The sequence below is a fragment of the Pleurodeles waltl genome, chromosome 4_1 (assembly GCF_031143425.1).
Source record: "Pleurodeles waltl isolate 20211129_DDA chromosome 4_1, aPleWal1.hap1.20221129, whole genome shotgun sequence".
NCBI lineage: Eukaryota > Metazoa > Chordata > Amphibia > Caudata > Salamandridae > Pleurodeles > Pleurodeles waltl.
In genome coordinates, this window is record NC_090442.1 from 596,937,735 (window position 1) to 596,957,341 (window position 19,607).

Here is a 19,607-nt window from a genome sequence, read left to right on the forward strand (position 1 = left end):
AGTGGAGGGATCTACTCAGCTGCTCTGGAGGACTACTGCCCACCAAATTTTGTGATCTCTGCCTGCCTGGTGGTGATTATTGTGGATTCAGATGGGCCGACAGCACTCTGACTCCTCTGAAGGAAATGAAGTTTTGCTGTGAAGGTGCTATGTTCAGTGTGCCAGCACAGGAAAGCTTTTTTTTTTTTTTTTAAACAGACTCCCAATGTGGGGATTTGATTTTGAAAAACAAAATATTAAATGTCCCTGCCATGCTGAGAGTTTTATCTCAACATATGGGAGTAATTTATTTGTTGTTTTCTGTTTGGGACCACTAGGCTTTCCCTGGCAGAATTAAAGAGGAAAATAATACATCCACCCTAAGCAGGTTGGACAGTCTGAGGTGCCTTGGCCAATGGCCGAATATCAGTAAGGACACGTGCTAACGGTTTCCACTGTTGTAACCAAACGAGGAGTGGTCAGCATAAAAATGATGATTCGCCCAACTCTTAAGTAGAGCAAGCAGACAACAGGTTGGTGGTCAGGGTACTCTGCCATGTTTGTGGCAGACTACTGTATCTGCCAAACTGTAAATAAGACCCTAAGTACTCTAGTTGGTACAATATTACTAAACCTTTGCACCAAGCTATACAATTTGCTATACAATTTGCATAGGTAAACTTGTGTTAAATATCTACATTGCTTACAAGAAATCTTCATTACATTGAATGTTCCTCTTTCTCCAACCACGGTTCTAACAGTAGAAGTTGATTGTTTGTGAACAGTTCGATGGAATTGAATCTTTTGCATGTAATAGCTTTTGACCATTTTTGTAACACGTAGGAATGTCATATCTAGAAACTAGATGTAAAATTATTATGGTGAGCATTTGTTCCTAGGTGAATAATGGACATTTGTTGTATTAATGTTATACTGCCCTGCTAATCTCCTCGGTGTTGGACTGGCCTGAGGGGCACTCTGACACTGCCATATGGGCAAGCTTGAAAGAGTTATGGAGTGGACGATTTTGTTACTCGCGTGGGCCATGACAGGACCAAAAGAATGTCCACACCCTGTCCCTTTGAAACCAACACATCTGCCAGTTCCAGAGTGCCCGACATCCCAGTCCAACACTGAATGCCTTTATTTTCTTCCCTTTTTCATTTTGTCTCTGGACACATAGGGAGCCACACACACTGTCCACACAACCTTCCTTCTACTGCCTTCATTGCTGTACTCCTTTGCCCTGTCCCACTGTGGTTTTTGTACGGGATATCCTCTAAAACCCATGGTTTTCACCTTCAGTTAAAATCCACCCGCATTCCACGTCTCCTTTCAGTTTATTTTCCCTCCTACCCATGATCACCTTCAGTTAAAATCCACCGCATTCCACGTCTCCTTTCAGTTTATTTTCCCTCCTACCCATGATGCACCATGTCTATCCTGACCCTTCACCCAGGCCGCAAAGCTGGCCTCCTCCTCTTTCAATGTGTCTCCTCATTTCATGCATCTTTTTACAACTTTTATTTATCTTTTAGTCCACCTAGCCCTCTTGCGGCACCCTTCTAACCTCCCCCACCAGTTACCTGGCCCTTTTTGCACCCTGCTCCTGTTGTGCATCCTTGCATCTCTGAATCCCTCACTTCTTGTTTTTTTTTATTGCTTTAAATAACCGTTTGTATATTTAGACAGCTCTAACAGAGCCAATTATTTTAAAGAACTCGCAAGCATTTTTCTCATTCTGTTTCGCACAAGCCAACTTTTTCAGTTTATTTTTGTATATAATTTCCTTACTTAGCCATTATTACTGAAAACCTTCGATTTAGAAAGGTCTTTTGATAACGGTTTTAGAAAGCTAGTTTATTTTGAGGTGGACATTTGATGGAATAATTTGGTCTGGAACTGCCATTAATTCTAATTTGTTTTAGTCTCAGTTTCCTAGTTCCGACACCTAAACCAAACATTATTTACAGGGGCAATGCTGCTTCGCCCAGCTTTGTCTGAATTACTGACTACAAATTTCAGGTCAGTGTACTCGGCTAACAATATTGGCATAATTTGGGATGCTCAAGTCAGTTTTAACATTCGCTTAAGAAAAGTGATTAAGTCAACATCCTTAGAATATTAAAACAAATGATTTTGTTCTCTTCCAGAGTTCACCACAGTATGATTATCGGATCACTTTTTAGTTTTAATTTTTTATTAAGCAGATTAACAGTTTGGAGGCCTCCTTCACTATCAAATACACGGTTGTAGCAACTCCATAATGCTGCAGTATGTTTGGTATTCTGAATAAAGAAATAGAAGATAGATACCTCCGTAGGATTTTGGGTATCGCTGATAAAGCGATTAATTTTGAAGGCCCTGTGCTTATTATATGTGTACCTGAAAGGCACTGGACCAAAATATTTGCTAAAAAAAACTGAAAAAACATACCAGGGCGCTTAGGTCAACCAATGCAAGGCTCCTGCCTGTCCCAAAATTAAGATGTTAATGAAGAAGAGAACGACTACTTTCTATAATCATGCCATGGATGTGGAAACGATTGCCTCTATAAATTAAAAAAAATGGCAAAGCAAATAGAGAATGTTAAATTAAGAAAATGAACTATTGAATAAAATGTAATAGAACAATACAGGTGTTTCATTGCAGGCAGGTGTACATAGAACAGGTGGAACCCTTTTTAGTTTCAATGCGCCCTCAGGAAAACATGATTCTAAATGGTGCAAAGAAAATATGTTGTTGGCTTTGAATGACTGTAACCTGAAAACATAGTTTAAATACATAATGATGACTAAAAAATGTAAATAAAAAGGATGGCTAAAAAAACAGGATTGGCAAAGTAACATCTTCATCCCTCTCATCCCCCAACACTGGCGCTGATGTCCACTGTTTAAACAGATAAGCATATGTGACCAGGTAAAATGTTATTATCACAGCACTAGATAGCCAGTGGTTGAAGTAGGCTGATCCACTGCCCCAAGCACTTTGTTGTGGTGGGTGGAAGCAACATGTGAATGACAGTTGAATGGATCGATGGATGAACAGGGCTGGCCTAAAGCCCCAGTATGTTCGTGAAAACATATGCATTTTTGATCGTTACATAAAATATCTAGAGCTGTCTCTATATCAGACCTAATAAATCTACCTTAAAATGCTTAAAGAAAGTGGCAAGAACCCATTTCTGAGCAAATTGATAATCTCTCCTGTTCATCAACCGAAATCTACAATGCTGTTAAATAATGAAATTATCTGGTACTTAGAGACAATTCTTTTTGTAATGTACACCTTACATGTAACTAAAGAGAAATAAAATAAGAATTACCCAAGGAAGTCCAAACATCCTTCAGCATCCCACTTGGATGGACATGTGGAAAACGCATGGCCAAATGCATGACTCAAAGAGGCAGGACTAAGTCAGACAAGGCAAAGCACTGGTTAAAAAAAAATGTTGCAGATACGCACGTCTACACCAGTGGAAAACACTCAGGTCTTCATTACAAATTTGGTGGGTGGAAAAGGCCGCCCGCCAAACTGCCGCATTCAGGAGACCGCAGGTGCTGACTCCTTCCCGCCGGCCCTGTTATGAGTTTTCCACTGGGTCAGAGGGCCGAAACACAGTTTTCGCCCACTGGCCCAGCGGTAAACACACAACAACACTGATGCCGGCTTGTGATACTGCCGGCGGCGGTGCTGTTGTGCATCAGGTGCACCAGCACCCATCACGCAAATCACTGCCTGCAACGCAGACAGTGATTTGTGCGACGGGTCTGGCCAGCGGGGGGCCCGCACTGCCCATGCCAAATGCATGAGCAGTGCGACCCTGTCTCCACCAGCCTTTACATTATGATGAAACCGCCATGTAAATGCCTGCAGAGAGAGGGGTCGTAATCCCCAGGGCAGGCGGTCCGACCGTGGCTGAAATGCCACATTCATAATGTGATGGTCTGACCTGTCTGACCTTTCCCAGGACCGCCAGACTCGTAATTAGGGCCTTAGTGTCAGAATGGATGAACTTACTAGGCAAAAGCAGATCACACCCTGAAGAGAGGTAAAGAGGTGCTCCACACATTCACAAGCATGTGTGCCCAAACTAAAGCACCCCATATCACAAATAAAAGCATCAATCCCTATACTGAGAATACAAGATACATGCCCACTTGGAGGAGTGTTGGTACCACTATAAGTAGAAAAAGCTGAAAATATACCCTCCATACTGAATCTTCGAATGAAGGGGACTCTGAGGGCTGCCAGAACCTCCTACCCTTGTGAGGAGGAAAATAATCCTGTTGTGTTGCTATCACATCAGGTTCTAAACACAAAAGTAACATTAAAGTAATTAAAAAGTAAAAATAAAAACAATGGCAGTGAACTAGCTTGTGTGCGGAGGTGCCTCTTGTGATAGAGCAAAATGCAGTCACTCAAAGTGAAAGTAACCAGTGACTAATGTAGGCTGACCCACTGCCCCATGGTATGTGCTGTAGTGGGTGGAAGCAAATTGTGAATGACATAACAGACCAATTAATGAAGAGAGCATGCTGAAAGCCCTCTGTGTCAGTTTATTGTACGTGTTTTAGTAAAATAAAAAGATGTTGACTAACGTCAAAACTTCAAAAAAAAGGCATGCATCTGGAAAGGGTTCATCCACTTGAAATTCAGCATAGGTACTGTGATCTTTCAGATGTCCATTTGTGCTGGCATTTTACGAATGGGCATCTAAAAAAATCCATTAAGGCCCATATTTATACTTTTTTAGCGCCGCATTTGTGTCATTTTTTAACGCAAAAACGGCGCAAACTAGCAAAATACAATTGTATTTTGTAAGTTTGCGCCGTTTTTGCGTCAAAAAGCGACACAAATGTGGCGCTAAAAAAGTATAAATATGGGCCTAAGTCTCTAGATGTCAAAGATTATTTCAGGCTTTTGCGTGCAATATACAGGTATGAACTGGCTGTGACTGCAATTGGAATGTTCAGGTTTTTTTTAGTTAACATGAAGAAGTTCCTGTTTTATTAAGGAGAAATGGTGAAGCTCTGCATAGTAGTTTGGGCTGTCACTATGCAGACGCACCCTCATGCTTATAGGCTTATTAGCTCGAGAAGGCAATAAGACACTATGCTTCCCATTGAGTGAAACCCATTTTTACAAAAAGGAATGATGTCATATTTGTGAAATAATATTCTGTCCCTGTGGAAAATGTAATTTTACATCACTGCTTTTTATATAATAAAAGGCCCCAAACATGTATTAAACACATACACATATCTGTCCCAACAGTTTTCCCGCTGCTACTACTGGAATAAAGCTTGAACATGTAGCCTACAGAAGTCAAAGTTAAACTCTATTTAATGTTCACAAAACTGTTTTTCTTCACATGAGAGTCCTCAAATTTAATCAGTTTTCTCTTCTCATTAGTGTGCAAATATTTTTTGTTCATGTGCCTGTAGTTGTATCCAAAAAATGCTGCTGGTGCTCCATTTTTGTCCATTCTATTTGCTCAAATTGTGTTTTTCTTTGTTCAGATTAAAGCTTTTTAAAAATCTCTTTTACTTCGTCAGGTTCTTCATATATTTGCTTCAATCAGTGTTATGCTTCTCCACTGGGTATCACCTCAACATTGTCAGCATCTTGGCCTTCCTCCAGGATACATCTCAAATATATTACAGGACGACAATTAGTGACTGTTTTTTATGGGTGAAATGAGTCTGATGAATCTGCACAAAACCATTCAGAAAATATATATGCATTTAAAACGGAATCATTACTATTTTATGTACTTAGGGCTAGTAAGGGAAAGGTTATGTTGGGGCAGCTTGCATTTGCCTAGCAAACCTCCATCTGATTTTTTGCTCCCCAGTAGAGCAAAAACATTTAGGTAGAACTCCATCAAAACTGGCGACAAGGCTTAGTGCCCCTTAGCCCCATTTAATAGTTTGAAGTAAATCAAGCTGTATTTGAGTCATTCCAAAAAAGCCGAGATATCTTTTCTGCTGGGGTTGGAACTAAATCTGAATCTAATCTAAACTGATATAATTTCACTCTAACCTTGAATCTGATTGCCAGAGATGTTTTCCTCCCGAACCCGTGACATGGTTCCTGGACCTGCTCTCTGGGTCTCTGGAAATTCTATTTTTTAGCTTTGGACATGCTGGGGGTAGTAAGCAGACCTCAGTCCCAGAATGCTAGAAAATGCGTTTCCTTCCTATATAGTGAAAAAATAAAGACGAAAGATTCCAAAACCTCTTAGACATTTGAAGAAGCCTGCCGTCAGTTGTTTGTGAACAAACTCTGCATGTAATCTCCTCATTCTGAAAACAAGATTGCCACGACCATATGTGGGCAATGCGATCACATCCATTGACCATGGGACCAGGCCACACTTCAGGGGGTGAAAATGCAGTATTTCCTGAAAAAAATCAAATGTAAGATATTTCAGATTTCCTGGGTGAAGAACCTATTTGTAAATTACAAAAAAACATCTTTTACACCTAATAATAAGGTCTTCAGACCCCTTATAGATGGCATCAGGACCTACTGGACACGAAGCATAGGGGTCGAGTGTGTTTGCCATTGTGTCTGGGGTCCCTCCTACCATGGCTATGTGAAAAGGGCCAAGTGCAACCCTTTTCGCACTTGACTTTGACGATAGCACCAGCGTGCACAGGAGTCTCAGCGAGTAGGGCTTTAAGTGGCCTGGGTCCTGCAGGTGATGAGCAATGGCTCATTTGGAGTAAGAAGGCTAGAGTAAATTTGGAGCCTCTTGCAGCTGCTCCGTGTGATTTCGTGTGGACTTAATATCTCCTGCTGCATACTGTGACCTTTGCTTTGCTGCTGGAGGCGGTGTCCTTGGTTATCAGGTCAGAATCATCCCTTGGACAGATACCCCATCAGAATAAGATAAGTCACAGTCATCACTTAGGAATAGCCAAGTTTATGAAATATTTTCACAAATGCAACACCACCACATGGTGAGTGAGGCACAGAAAAGGTCGAGAGGGTGCGTTCTGTAAACACAATGGAGAACCCCAGAACAACTTCAGCACACATACCTCCCAGATAGTCATTAGCCTTGACCGAATGCCGGCCCCCAGAAGGTTGCCCCCACCCCATGCCTCAAGGGCTGTATGGGCCTGTTAGGCTACTGGCACCTTGCACAAGGTCAAAAGTTACCTTCTTACTTAGAAAATTTCTGAGAAGGTAGAGCCTTCAGCAGGGCAAGGCTGCAGACTGGATGCGAAAACGGGCTCGTTGACAATGTGTCAATAAAGGATGAGGTCTTGGTGAAGCTGTTGAGAAAGGGATAAAAAGATCAGAGAAGGGAAAGTTCAGACTTTGTGCCCAGGAAGTTGTTGACATCAATCTGATGCTGCTTGGTGTCGGGCCTGGTGAAGATATTTACCTTTAGACTTACTCTCTTTTCTGAAAGTCTGATTCCTTCTGTGTGGCAAAGTTGCAGGCTCTAGCCAAAGAAGACTGGACATCGGATTTGCTGCTATGGGGAAGAACAAAGCGAGAGCTGCAGCCAAAGTCAGAATCACTGGCGATTAATCTTCGATGGATCGGCTGGCAGGTAGGTGTCGGTCTTCTCTTGGTTCTCCAGGCAAAAATAAAAGTTTCTAAGTGTCAGGTTTTAGGGCTAGGCCGGAAGAGTTTACTCTGGCACCAGCCAAGGGTTTCAGGCAGGGGCAGCTGGTAAACTTCGAAAGTGATGGGGTGTAAGGGCAACCATGCATTTGCACTATACATTCAAGTGCGGAAATGGAGCATGTCTGTGCCAGGTGGGTTTGGACGTTTCACAACTGTTGAAGGTCTTTTTAAACAAAATGTGGCAAATTGTGAATTTTCCACACCTGTGGCCATTTTAAACATAAATGATGTCCTGAGGGCGAGGAAATGCCCCAAACACTCCATTTTTTAGTGTAGATGAAAAAAATCCTCACATGGAAAAAATTATTTTAGTACAGAGAAAATATTTTGCAGTGATTTTTTACTCTGAAGGGTGCAAATGCAGACTTTCTCCAAATCCACACTCAAAGTTGGAGCTGAAGAAAGGAATACACCAAGAGAACATGCCTCTTTTTTTAATAACAAAAAAATAGCAAAGCTAGACAAATTAACTCATTTTGTATGAAATACTCACCCAGTATTTTATTGGTGCTAATTGTTGTCAAGCCCTTTGGTCGCAAACATGCCACCACACACTTACATGAATGCAGTTACACGTACTCACACACAAATATGTGCAATTGCTATTGATCCCCATTGGATGTATTGCTGTCTATCGTTGGCTAGCAGTTGAATGTCCTGTTCAAGAAGATGGGGGAATGAACCTCAGACGGACAATATTTACAGCATGCATTAAGGTGGAGAAGGACAAGTGGATGGGAATCAGAATCAGTGGATTAATTAACACATCTGTTAATAATATCTTAACATTTATATACAAATACATGTACCAACGTTGTCAGAAAAGTAATAATTACATGTTGTATAGTGCACAATACTCAATATAATAATGCAAAAAAAAAAACACACACACAATCAAGGTCCCTTGCAATGAAAAATAACGTACGCGAAGCTCTAATGTTTGCAGCGCTTGGTACACAACCGGAACAGAAAGGGCACAACACGAAGTTCAATATTTTATGCCATGGTGATACAGTTCATAAAAACAAAGCGCATTTGCGAACAAAACATAGGTGCCACTAAGATGCTATAGTGTAGGTTTGCAGTTGGGGAAACATATCTGAAAACAATTATTTATAAAATACAAGAACAGGCCTTAAAATATGCGTTATGGTGACGAATACACCCGAGGCCACCAGATATAAGGCGCGTGCACTTCACTACCTTATTTTACAATGTGACATATGGTGGGCAGCGCACCATTTCTCCTCCTTCTGACTTAATCTTCTCTGTAAGGACTGCTTTTATGACTGTTGGAAAAGCCTTAGGGTCCTTTTCCGATTACGGTTTAATTGCAAAAACTAACGAGACCTCCTGCCCACTCTCTTTTAATTGAATGTTTGTCCTCTCAATTGGGTGTTAATGGGGCAGAGAATAAAAATCTGGAGAGCGGGTTTTCAGACGAAAAAAAACTGCGCACCTCAAATTTTTTAAAAAACTTTCAATATAGTGCCAACAGTGGAGGTGGCTGAATCTATTCATGTCCTTTCAGTTTTAGTCTCATCTCCTGAGACCGATTACGCCAAAATTTGTGAATTAGTTAAATTCCCCCATTGGTAAATCAGACAGCTAAGAAAGTAGCCCACATTTTCAAATAGGGAGATAGTTGAACTTGTAAAAGCACAGACTGTGTTTTGCAAGTTATGACCGACTAAATGCTTTGTGTTTGCTTCGAGCAATTTGTGGTACTATCGGGGAGTGGAAAAATATTTTCAAAACATGGTTTGACTGCCGTGTGTCTTGCATTCCGTACTTCTATGAGCTATATAAGCATGCAGCACTGAAGAGGTGGTGCTAGGCAGCTCGCATCTGGTTAACCTTCTGTCGGATATCGACTGCTTTGGGCTAAACTGCAGCAAACCGAATGTTAACCGGAGGCCGGTGAGCTGATGAGCAACACTGCCTATTGGCACGTGATAAAGGCCTGTGAATGTTCTACACTAGACTACTACCAGTTCCCCTCAATCCCCTCCCTGGGCTAAACAGTCAATACACAAACCGAGGTAGGATGTTGAACTTCCAGAGAGGCCCCATTTCACAGGGATGGCGAGATTTCCACTTTGACGTCTATGGCTTATTTATCTATCTCTTTTAATCATCGTGGACACATGCATGGGAATTAACTTGTAACATACAGGGTTTTAAAGCACTACAAATGACAGCTGATGATTGGCACCTAAATAACCTGGAGGCCAGAAGAGACTGCAGCCGGAATTTGAGAAGCGTGCAGTGAGAGGCTCTCAAGTTGCTCCAGGGCTTCGTGTGAGCCCTACCCATTTCCCAGCTTATCACAGGGTGAAGTGCAATACCGCACCCAGTGACAAGATGGGAAAGGCGGATCCTTGCAGATTGACACACAGCCTCAGGAAGCACAGGGCTTAAGCCTAAAGCACCTCTGTTGTGTTCAATCAGCGAGGGAGCTGTGCGTCACTGGTGGGTATGGTTCGAAGCATCACCGGACACAAAATGCACTGATATGAGACAAGCCCAAAATATGCTGCAACAAGGCACATGCACACTATAGCATGTGTCTGTGACAACTACCATATCTCTCTCTGACCCTCGGCCAGAGCAAGGGTCATAGACTAGTGATGTCCTGAGAGGCACACTACCTGAAATAAAACGAAATACAAATATAGGAGGCAGGAAAAGGTGGGAGGGGTGCAGCTCTGATGCTACTACTAGTGAGCCGCTGATGGTTCCAGGACCTCAGCAACTAAAGCTGTAGATCAGGACTCAATCCACAGAAGCCACCAGCAGGATGCAGAGTACGTCCAGTTGAAACCAGTTATCTGGCTCCTTCAGCAAAGAGGCTTCTTGCAGCTTTAGTTTTCATTTAGCTTAACAGGAGGTCAACCAACTGATCCTTAGAGTCCATTTCTGAGTCCTGGGTACAAGCGAGAGAAGGTCCAGCCCCCAGGGTTCTCCAAACAGGCCTCAATACTATGTGCAGCCCTTCTGTCTTCCATAGGTAAAGTAGTGTTCTGCAGAGGGTACCAAGGGGGAACATTTAGGCCTGACATTTGCCAAGGTTATGTTTAACATTAAACTTTTACATGTCCTGCTTTTAACTATCACGTACCCTGCCATATGGGCACTGAAGGCTTATTTTGACAGGTCAAATTTGCAGTTTAAACCTGCACAGCCAGTTTACTTGTGGTAGGCCTGCATTCATGTTTGCAAGGTTACTTTAGTTGCAGCACAATATGTGCTGGAGTTCACTAGTGACATCTAACTTCCAGGCCCTGGGTATACTTTGTACCATATACTAGGGACCTTTGGGTAAGTAAATTATGGAAATCAGGAGCATAGTCAATTTTGACAAGTTTTAGGAGTCAGAGCACATGCAGTGCGGTCTGGTTAGAAAGGTTCCTTTGCACAGAGTCATACAACAGCAGCATCAGTCCAAAAAATGGGGGTGATTATGTCATTTTCTTACACTGCCTACACTACACTGGGCTACAGGCAATGATTAGGCGCAGGTGCAGTTCACTTAAATGTCCACACAAGTTAAGGGTGCAACTAAGATCAATGTCTTTAGAAACTTTTATAGCAAAATGTCTCAAGGAGCACAGCAGATTTACCCATGTTTCTCAATCTCTTTCGGTTCCAGGTGCACTAATTCTATTGTTGCCTGTTGGTGATAAGCAGCCATTAGAGCTGTGAGGCATGCGTGGGAGGCGTTGACACCCTTATGAGGTGAAATCCACCTCTGTAGATCACTGCAGCTACTGCCGCAAGCAGGACAATCTTCACAGGACCGGCTCTGGGGGCAGTCTTGCATGGTAGCATTAGTCGTCAGCAATTGTGGCTCTCCGGGGTCAGCTGAAGACTGGCACATCTGGTTGAGAGCATTGCAACCTCTAGACTCAGTTTTCCTCTGGGTATCTAAAGGCAGTTGCATCATTCAGGGTGGCTTGAGGCTATGGAGGTGAATCAATCTCCTTCTTGGCGGCAGCAGCAGCACCAGTCACTGGGGCCGCAGCAGGCTGCCAGGTGACACAGAATGACGTGTTTTGGCACAGTCTTGTTTACGGCTCTACAAGAACTGTGCAAAGAGACCAGGGAACCTCTTCACAGCATGTGCCAGTCCTGGATCTTCTATTGAGATGGTCAGCTTCCTCACAATAGGAACATGCAAGGCTTCTCCTCTTGGATGGTCTCTCCAGGGCTAATCACATTCACAATTCTTCACTCTCTCAGCAAGCAGGCAGGTGTCTATGCTCTTCAAGCACGTTCTCAGCTCTTCTAACAGAAATGTTGATTTTAGGTGATGTTCCCTCACCTCTGGGAGACTTGCTGTCAGGCAGACATAAGCTCTGTTTACAAAATTCATCTTCAAGTAGTATATGGAGCAGTTCCTTCTTTGGTCAATAAGAACTTAGGACTGGAACAAAAAGGTAGGGTGGCTTGATCCCACCTTTGTAGTCATTTTCTAAACAGTGGATGTGGAGACACTGTTTAATGCTCCAGAAGTGATTTGGGTTGGTGTCCTTTCTAATGTCATTTATGGACTGCTCTCCAGACACAGCCTTTGTGCAAAGTGATGTTTCTCACAACTGGTAGTAAAGGGCCTAGCTTTGCAGGAGTAACCACAATGGTGGCACAATCGAGTGTGATATCTCTGCACCTGGCAGTCATTAGTCTTCCTGAAGTAGCAATCAGAGACAAAAGAGCAGGCCAGTCCTAGAAACATCCTCAGCTTAAACAACAGAAACTGCAAGCCCACCCCTAATCCATCCCATCTACCAAATGGCAGTGCTAATAAATAACTGATCAGCAGCCCCTTGCTAACAAAGTCTTCATGAAATTTCTAAAGGCAGCCATGTTTCCAGCTCTTCACCAGGGTCTGGGTCTCCATCTTCCAATTACAGGAAAGTGAGCAATTCATTGTCCCTGCCTTAGGCATTTTCACCATCTGTCTTGTGCAATGCTGCAACCAGGAAGTCCACAATTGATCTCAAGGTCTCAGTACTCAGACTCACACACATACACACTGAGTCCTACCTACTACCATACAGGTGTCGTATGCTCACCCAACACACACACAACATGCACATGAGATGTCAACTCTACACTCTGGGTTTCACTTAAAAGAGAAGACCATGCTCTGAATGAGACATAGAAAAAGACATAGTCACATTACAAATCATAAAACATGATATGCTGCAACATCTTCTCTATGTGATACACCCAGGACAGGGCAATAGATCATTGTCTACTTTAGAAGCATGTTTTCCCCTCCCCTATAGTTCAAAGGACAGGTTCAGGCCCTCATATGGTCAGAATAAGGACTAAGCCCCTGCATTCACACTAGGTTATAGCGATGCGAGGGTCAAAAGTAAAAGTTAGGATACCAGTTTCACTTGCAGTTGGGCACTCAGAGTACAGAAGTACGCCCACATATCATGCAGGGGACACTTCAGTCTTAAAGAAGGTCCCCATGAAGAGGAATACATTTCTAAAAATATAGGGCAAAGATGGATTGGGCGAACAGATTAGCCAAAGTCAGCACTGCACAAAGTGCTGACTGGTCATGGCTGATGACTATGTAATGCAAGGGCAAAGGAAAGGGTAAAAGGAATGACTGAAGGCCACATCTGGTTCTTACAGCCTGCAAGACAGAACTGAAGTCTATGCCTAGTGTAAACTCAGGACAGAGGAATATAATGCAGGAAAAGGCTAAAGGCCTCATCCTGCACCTAAATTCCACTGTGCATGGATGAAGGCTGTGCCAAGAGACTCTAGGGGCAGAGGCACTATACACAGGTAACAACCTATGACCATCTCCATGCTCTGAATGTTCTGGACATGGCTGAATGCTGAGCTAAGCAGACTTTGTGTGTGGGGAGGGAGAGGTGTGAGCAAATGACAGGGGTGAAGGTCACCAGTCTTGTTCCCAGAACCAACTGGCAAGACTGAAAGGTGCACCTAAAGGACTCCAGAGATAGAGGATTATCCCCAGGGACACACTCAATGGGCTCCTGAGGCGGGAGGAATGGGTGTAGGGCATGGTCAAGTGCCATACTGTAGTGCTAGATCATACCTGTATACTTGGAATGGTTAAGACCATTCAGAGTAGGCTCTGGGGACTGGAATATTTCATGCAGATTGTGACAAAAGACCACACTTAGCACGAAGAGTACACTTTGCATGCCCAAGAGGCCATGCCCTAAGGTGTTTTTATGAGGTACGTCTGTGAGCAGTGTGTAGCTGAAGACCACGTCCTGTGAATAGACCTGGACATGGCTGGCAAGGGTACAGGGTAATTCCAGGCAGTTGTAATGTTAAAATGACTGATGAAATATTTGGTAATGGACACTATGAGTGTGTACTAAGACCGTTAACTACATAATAGTATAAAAACTTTCAAATTCTTCAAAATAGTCATTTATTTGAAGAGATGTTATGGCTATAAGGTATAACCAATAAAGCATTGCAATCCACCACATATAGTTCGCATTGTAACTACAGTGCCCTACTTGAAGTGAATTGGATCTCAGAGATGACATCATTGGTGACATCAAGTTTGACATTCCCAATGACATCACCAATGACATCACAGAAGGTGTCTGAATGGCACTTGTTAAAGTGTCTTTTTAATGTTTTATTTTATGTGATCTCAATAGGGATATCTCGATCTTAACAGTGGTTCTACCCCCTTTTACTCCATCGAAAGTATTGAATAATGTCTACTGCTTATCATTAATCTAATTTCAGTGACAATTAGCTTTTGACAGTGGTATTGCAGCCTTTTAAATAAATAAAATGTGTTTTAAGATATTTACTGGTAGGGAGCGTAACCGGAGCAGCCTTTACAATCACGATAATCTCGCTGGGATATAACACCATTATAAATGAAGCCAAACTATTTAAAGCAGATGACTAGTCTGTCTCCGACTGGAAGCATTTTCTGTCAGATACTCATTCAAGTGACTCTAAGTAGGGGATTAATTAGTATACATACAACATACACCGTGTTTCTGAACCTTGCTAAGAACTAAACAAATATTTATGCCTTTAAGGGATATGCTGAAAAGTATGACGTTTCTTGTTAGAGTCCACTCCCCACACTCAACCAACCAGTTTTTGGGGGTATGACCTAACTATAGGGGGTTATGGCAAGACCAGAGGTTCCTTTTATGGTCTATTATACTTATTTTTCCCTTAACTTGTTAATTTAAATAGCAGCCATGCTATTTAGTGCTCCACCTAAAATTTGTAGTCATGAAAGTGACTCATGAGTGGCAAGCGGGCTTTTTAGGGCACGGGCTTTTGGAAACGCCCATAAGGCATTACCAGGCTCTAAACTGACAAAAGGTTTCAGATATTCCCCCCCTCACAAAAAGAGGAATGGAACAGATCACCCTCTTATTGGCTGAGGGTGTAGTGGAAGAGGTTTCGCCAAGGAGAACATTTTTCATCTTTGGAGAAAAAGAAAAAGTGCATTTGCACAGAGGGCTCAATTGCCCTATGTGGAATTCTATGCTATGTAAAATAGAAATTTGAATGAGGGCACATTTCCATGCATACTAATGGAAATGTGGTGACCAAAACAATTTAGAACCGTGTTTAGACAGAGATCAAAGTGCCTCGTTCATGGCTATGTCAGTGACTACTCCATCACCGCCACAGCCAAACCTCTCTGACGGCCCAACGGAATGAGGGCTGTCACCGAAATGGCTATATGTCCGCTCACTCAATCAGGATGGGCAGACATATAGCCATTCTTTTACTGTCCATCACCGCTAGGCAAACCCTGGTGGTGCAGGACAGTAAAATGCTAATAATGCCCCCACCACTGACTACGGGAGATGACTCCCATGGTGAGGGGAGCATTGCATTTTTTAATTCTAAAATGAAAATAAAAATCGAAAACTGTTTGGTCCAGGGCTGTCTAATACTGATTCAGTCCTGCACCAAATAGCGAAATGTACTGTCAGGAACTGCCAATGCATTATTGACCACCAGCTTGGTGGTCATTTATAAATTTCATAGAAAGTCCCTTGGCCATGGGAATGGCGTAATTTGCTCTGCCCCCCTGGTGGAATGACTGGCTGTCCACCAAATAATAAACAGGCCCAAATTCTCCACCCATACATTTAAGTTTTAGTGGTGATTGGGGCCCAATATCTACTTTGCTTTAGTGTCCAAACTGGTGCAGTTTCAGAATATGGATGAAATGTAATTCGTTAATACTAAACGGGGACATGATGAAAAGGAGCACTTCCATAGAGCTAAGTTGTATACAGTCCTTCTCGCCCTTATAAGTAAAGAATGACATGTCTTCTTCTATTAAAATAATTGCACAGCAGATTAAGGCATCTGCTGCCTCAATCCTGGTCACACTTGCCGGAGAAAACAGCAAATTTTAGCCATTTTCCCCAGCAACTAACAGAACAACAAAATCTGATTTATTATTTGCTGTGTTTGGTCGATTGGCATGTGGTATGTCTAAAACTTCCAATTAGATGAATCCCTCTATCTCAGAGCATACAGCAGGCAATGGTTCTTCATGACTGGATTGTTATTTATGACCACCCAGCCATCAGGCTAACGGCCTAGTGCTTCAGTAAAAATGGTTCAGTCTCAGCTTGATTTGTTTTATATCACGTACAGTGATTTGGAGAGGAATGACACCCAAGATACTAAGGTGATGATGAATTCTGAAAACCTACATTGGCTTGTCCTCTCTGGTAACATAAAATTGCACATGTCTAACTTTACCAAAGAGCAGACTTCGTCAAGGGGAAGAATAACACTGATTTGGTAGAAGATCCTCTGTTAGATCAATCATCGATTATTATACAGTTTCAATGAAATGTGTATCCTCGTGCCTAATTACATCACTGTCATATATCACTTGTAATTAGAGAAGTGTTGGCGCGTCGACGCAAATAGGTCGGTGAACTTTTTGACTCGCAATTAAGATGTTCTTACCATAGTTACAGTACATAATCAATAATCAATACACAGTCAATAAACATTAGTAATCAATAACAGCAATACTCAATGGAGTCAGTAATTGTCATGCACCATGACCTTTCAGTCATGAATAACCACACCTTTAGTAAAAGTTTAGAATATTTATTTCCCTATATTAACAATGCTAAGGTCATGTAGCGGAATCTCAAAATCAAATAAAACACATACAGAAACAGCACTGGTTGCCCAAAGTGGAGAAAGAAATGTAATCTAGTCAAAGCTTGAACTACAACACATTCTAAAGTTATGGTGCAAATCAATAGCAAAGTAACTGCGTCAACAAAATTAAGTACATGAAGTTCAGCAGGGAAATTCACCAAGCATTAGTCCCTGTTGTCATAATTCATTAGTGAGGGCCCTTAACTATCACCAGATTAGCATCAGCATGTTGGGCTTCATGCAAAACAATTTAGTAACACAAATTTGGGAAAACATCTAACTATGGTAGAGCCATAGACAAAACAGGACAGTTGGTAGCTAGAAAGAAAAAGCAAATATGCATAACAATCACAGTCTAGATATTCCTATCCTCAGGGTGGATCGGCAAAGCAGAATCAGTCTTCATTCTAAGGGCATCAGTCGATCAGCAAGACATCAAGCTTCAGCATCAGAATTTAAAAAGGACAAAGGGGGTCATTCTGACCCTGGCGGTCATGGACCGCCAGGGCCAACGACCGCGGGAGCACCGCCAACAGGCTTGCGGTGCTCCCATGGGCATTCTGACCGCGGCGGTACAGCCGCGGTCAGAGACGGGAAACCGGCGGTGTCCCGCCGGTTTCCCGCTGCCCAAGGGAATCCTCCATGGCGGCGCTGCAAGCAGCGCCGCCATGGGGATTCCGACCCCCTTACCGCCAGCCTGGCTCTGGCGGTTTCGACCGCCAGAACCTGGCTGGCGGTAACGGGTGTCGCGGGGCCCCCTAACAGGGCCCCACCAAGATTTTCAGTGTCTGCCAAGCAGACACTGAAAATCGCGACGGGTGCAACTGCACCCGTCGCACCCCTTCCACTCCGCCGGCTCCATTCGGAGCCGGCATCCTCATGGAAGGGGGTTTCCCGCTGGGCTGGCGGGCGGCCTTCTGGCGGTCGCCCGCCAGCCCAGCGGGAAACTCAGAATAACCGCGGCGGTCTTTTGACCGCGCAGCGGTATTCTGGCGGTTCCCGCTTGGCGGGCTGCTCCCGCCGCCCGCCAAGCTCAGAATGACCCCCAAAGTCTTTAAGCAATAAATTTAAGCACATCTCTTATCAAAACGCACAAGAAAATAGTAACCTCTCGGTCAGGATGGAAAAATGGGCAATGGGTGTCTTCTCTCTGTGCAGTGTCATTAAGTCAAAGTCATCTAAACTATCCCCTAAATCCTTATTGGTCAGTTAGTCGTATGTTCACCCTCTGTCCAATAAAACGAATATCCCAAATCTATGAATTCTAATATTACTCCGTTCTCGTATTGTTGATTGGTTCATCTTGCGATTTCCTCATAATCCGGCTTGTCAGGTCACAATATTGTTGCAGCTTCTACTCCAGTCAGTATCTTCATTGTTCTTGTCCTGGGAAAGTCAGTCTGACACACATTACACATAAAATGTTGCATTTGTAAGAACATTATCTCATAGCAGTCGGTTCACATGAAAAGCGAACGTTTAAACAATACGATAGATATTCACAGTCTAATTCATTTGCTAAGCAATTTCATTAAATGCTAAGAAATACAGTTTTTGGGAGTGGCCTCTCTCAGCACTCACAATAGCATTGGAGGCCTGTGCTTTCTCTAACCCAGTTGTCCAATGACAGCTGGGTTTGAGAAGTTTAATGTACACATGTCAGACGGACCATCGCAAGACGGCGAGCCAAAGGGACATGAACACTTAAACGAAAGTGCACAGCACCCTGCTGTTGTCACGCAGGATCAGTGGCCCCACCCATTCATGACACTCGGTTCAGGAGGGGGTGCTGAAAAACAAAAGGTAATAAATAAACATTATTACCATTTTATTTTTAAGTTCTGGGGGCATTTTTGGGAGCATGTTTTTAGCGGGGCAATGGTCCTGTGCTCTCGTGGAGGGTCCACCCCTGGACTCAGGGTCTCCCAGCTAGATCCTACTTCCATTTCTAAAGGGGCCCATCACAAATGGGAAACCAAATGTAAAAATAGGTGGGTCCATAGGCCAATGATGTACTATCTGGACACAAGCTGGAAAAAAAATTAAAATATCTATCAGGATTTGCCTCTGCAGGCAAGGCTCAATAATAACTGAGCTATTGTTCAGATCTGATATTCTTGATAGGATTCATTCACACCTTAGATGTTCCAAGTTCAGTCACCAGATATTCAGACCACATTTCATTTAGCAGAGAGGAAGACGTTTTCATACACAAGGTTTGAAATCACAGCAAGGACCTTGCATTTCAGGTAAAAATTGTTTCTGATCCTATTACATAGGGTACACATTGTCTCAGTTTTGAACAAATTAAGAACACATTTCTGCTTGGCCTTGGATGTTAAGTATTATTCAAGGCTATCAATACCCCATTCCTTACCAATAATTTCTCCCCAAACGAACCAATTTTTCACAAGAAAGTAGGTGGTTGGTTATGTAAGAAAGAGATATATTGCTCTAAAAGTGGCAGTAGAATTGAATTAAGAGCATATGGCCCTCATTCTGACCCTGGCGGTCGGCGGAGAGGCGGCGGTCGGACCGCGAACAGACCGGCGGTATTAAAAATGGCATTCTGACCACGGCGGTCCCCGCCGCGACCGACCGCCACTTCCCCACTCCGACAGCCACGGCGGTCATGACCGACGGGCTGGAGTCTGCGCACTCCGGTCCGGCGGTCGACCCAAGACCGCCAACGCTATCATGACCCTGCTTACCGCCGCGGTTTCTTGCGTTCGGGAATCGCCATGCGAACCATGGCGGTAGGCACTATCGGGGCCAGGGAATTCCTTCCCTGGCACTGA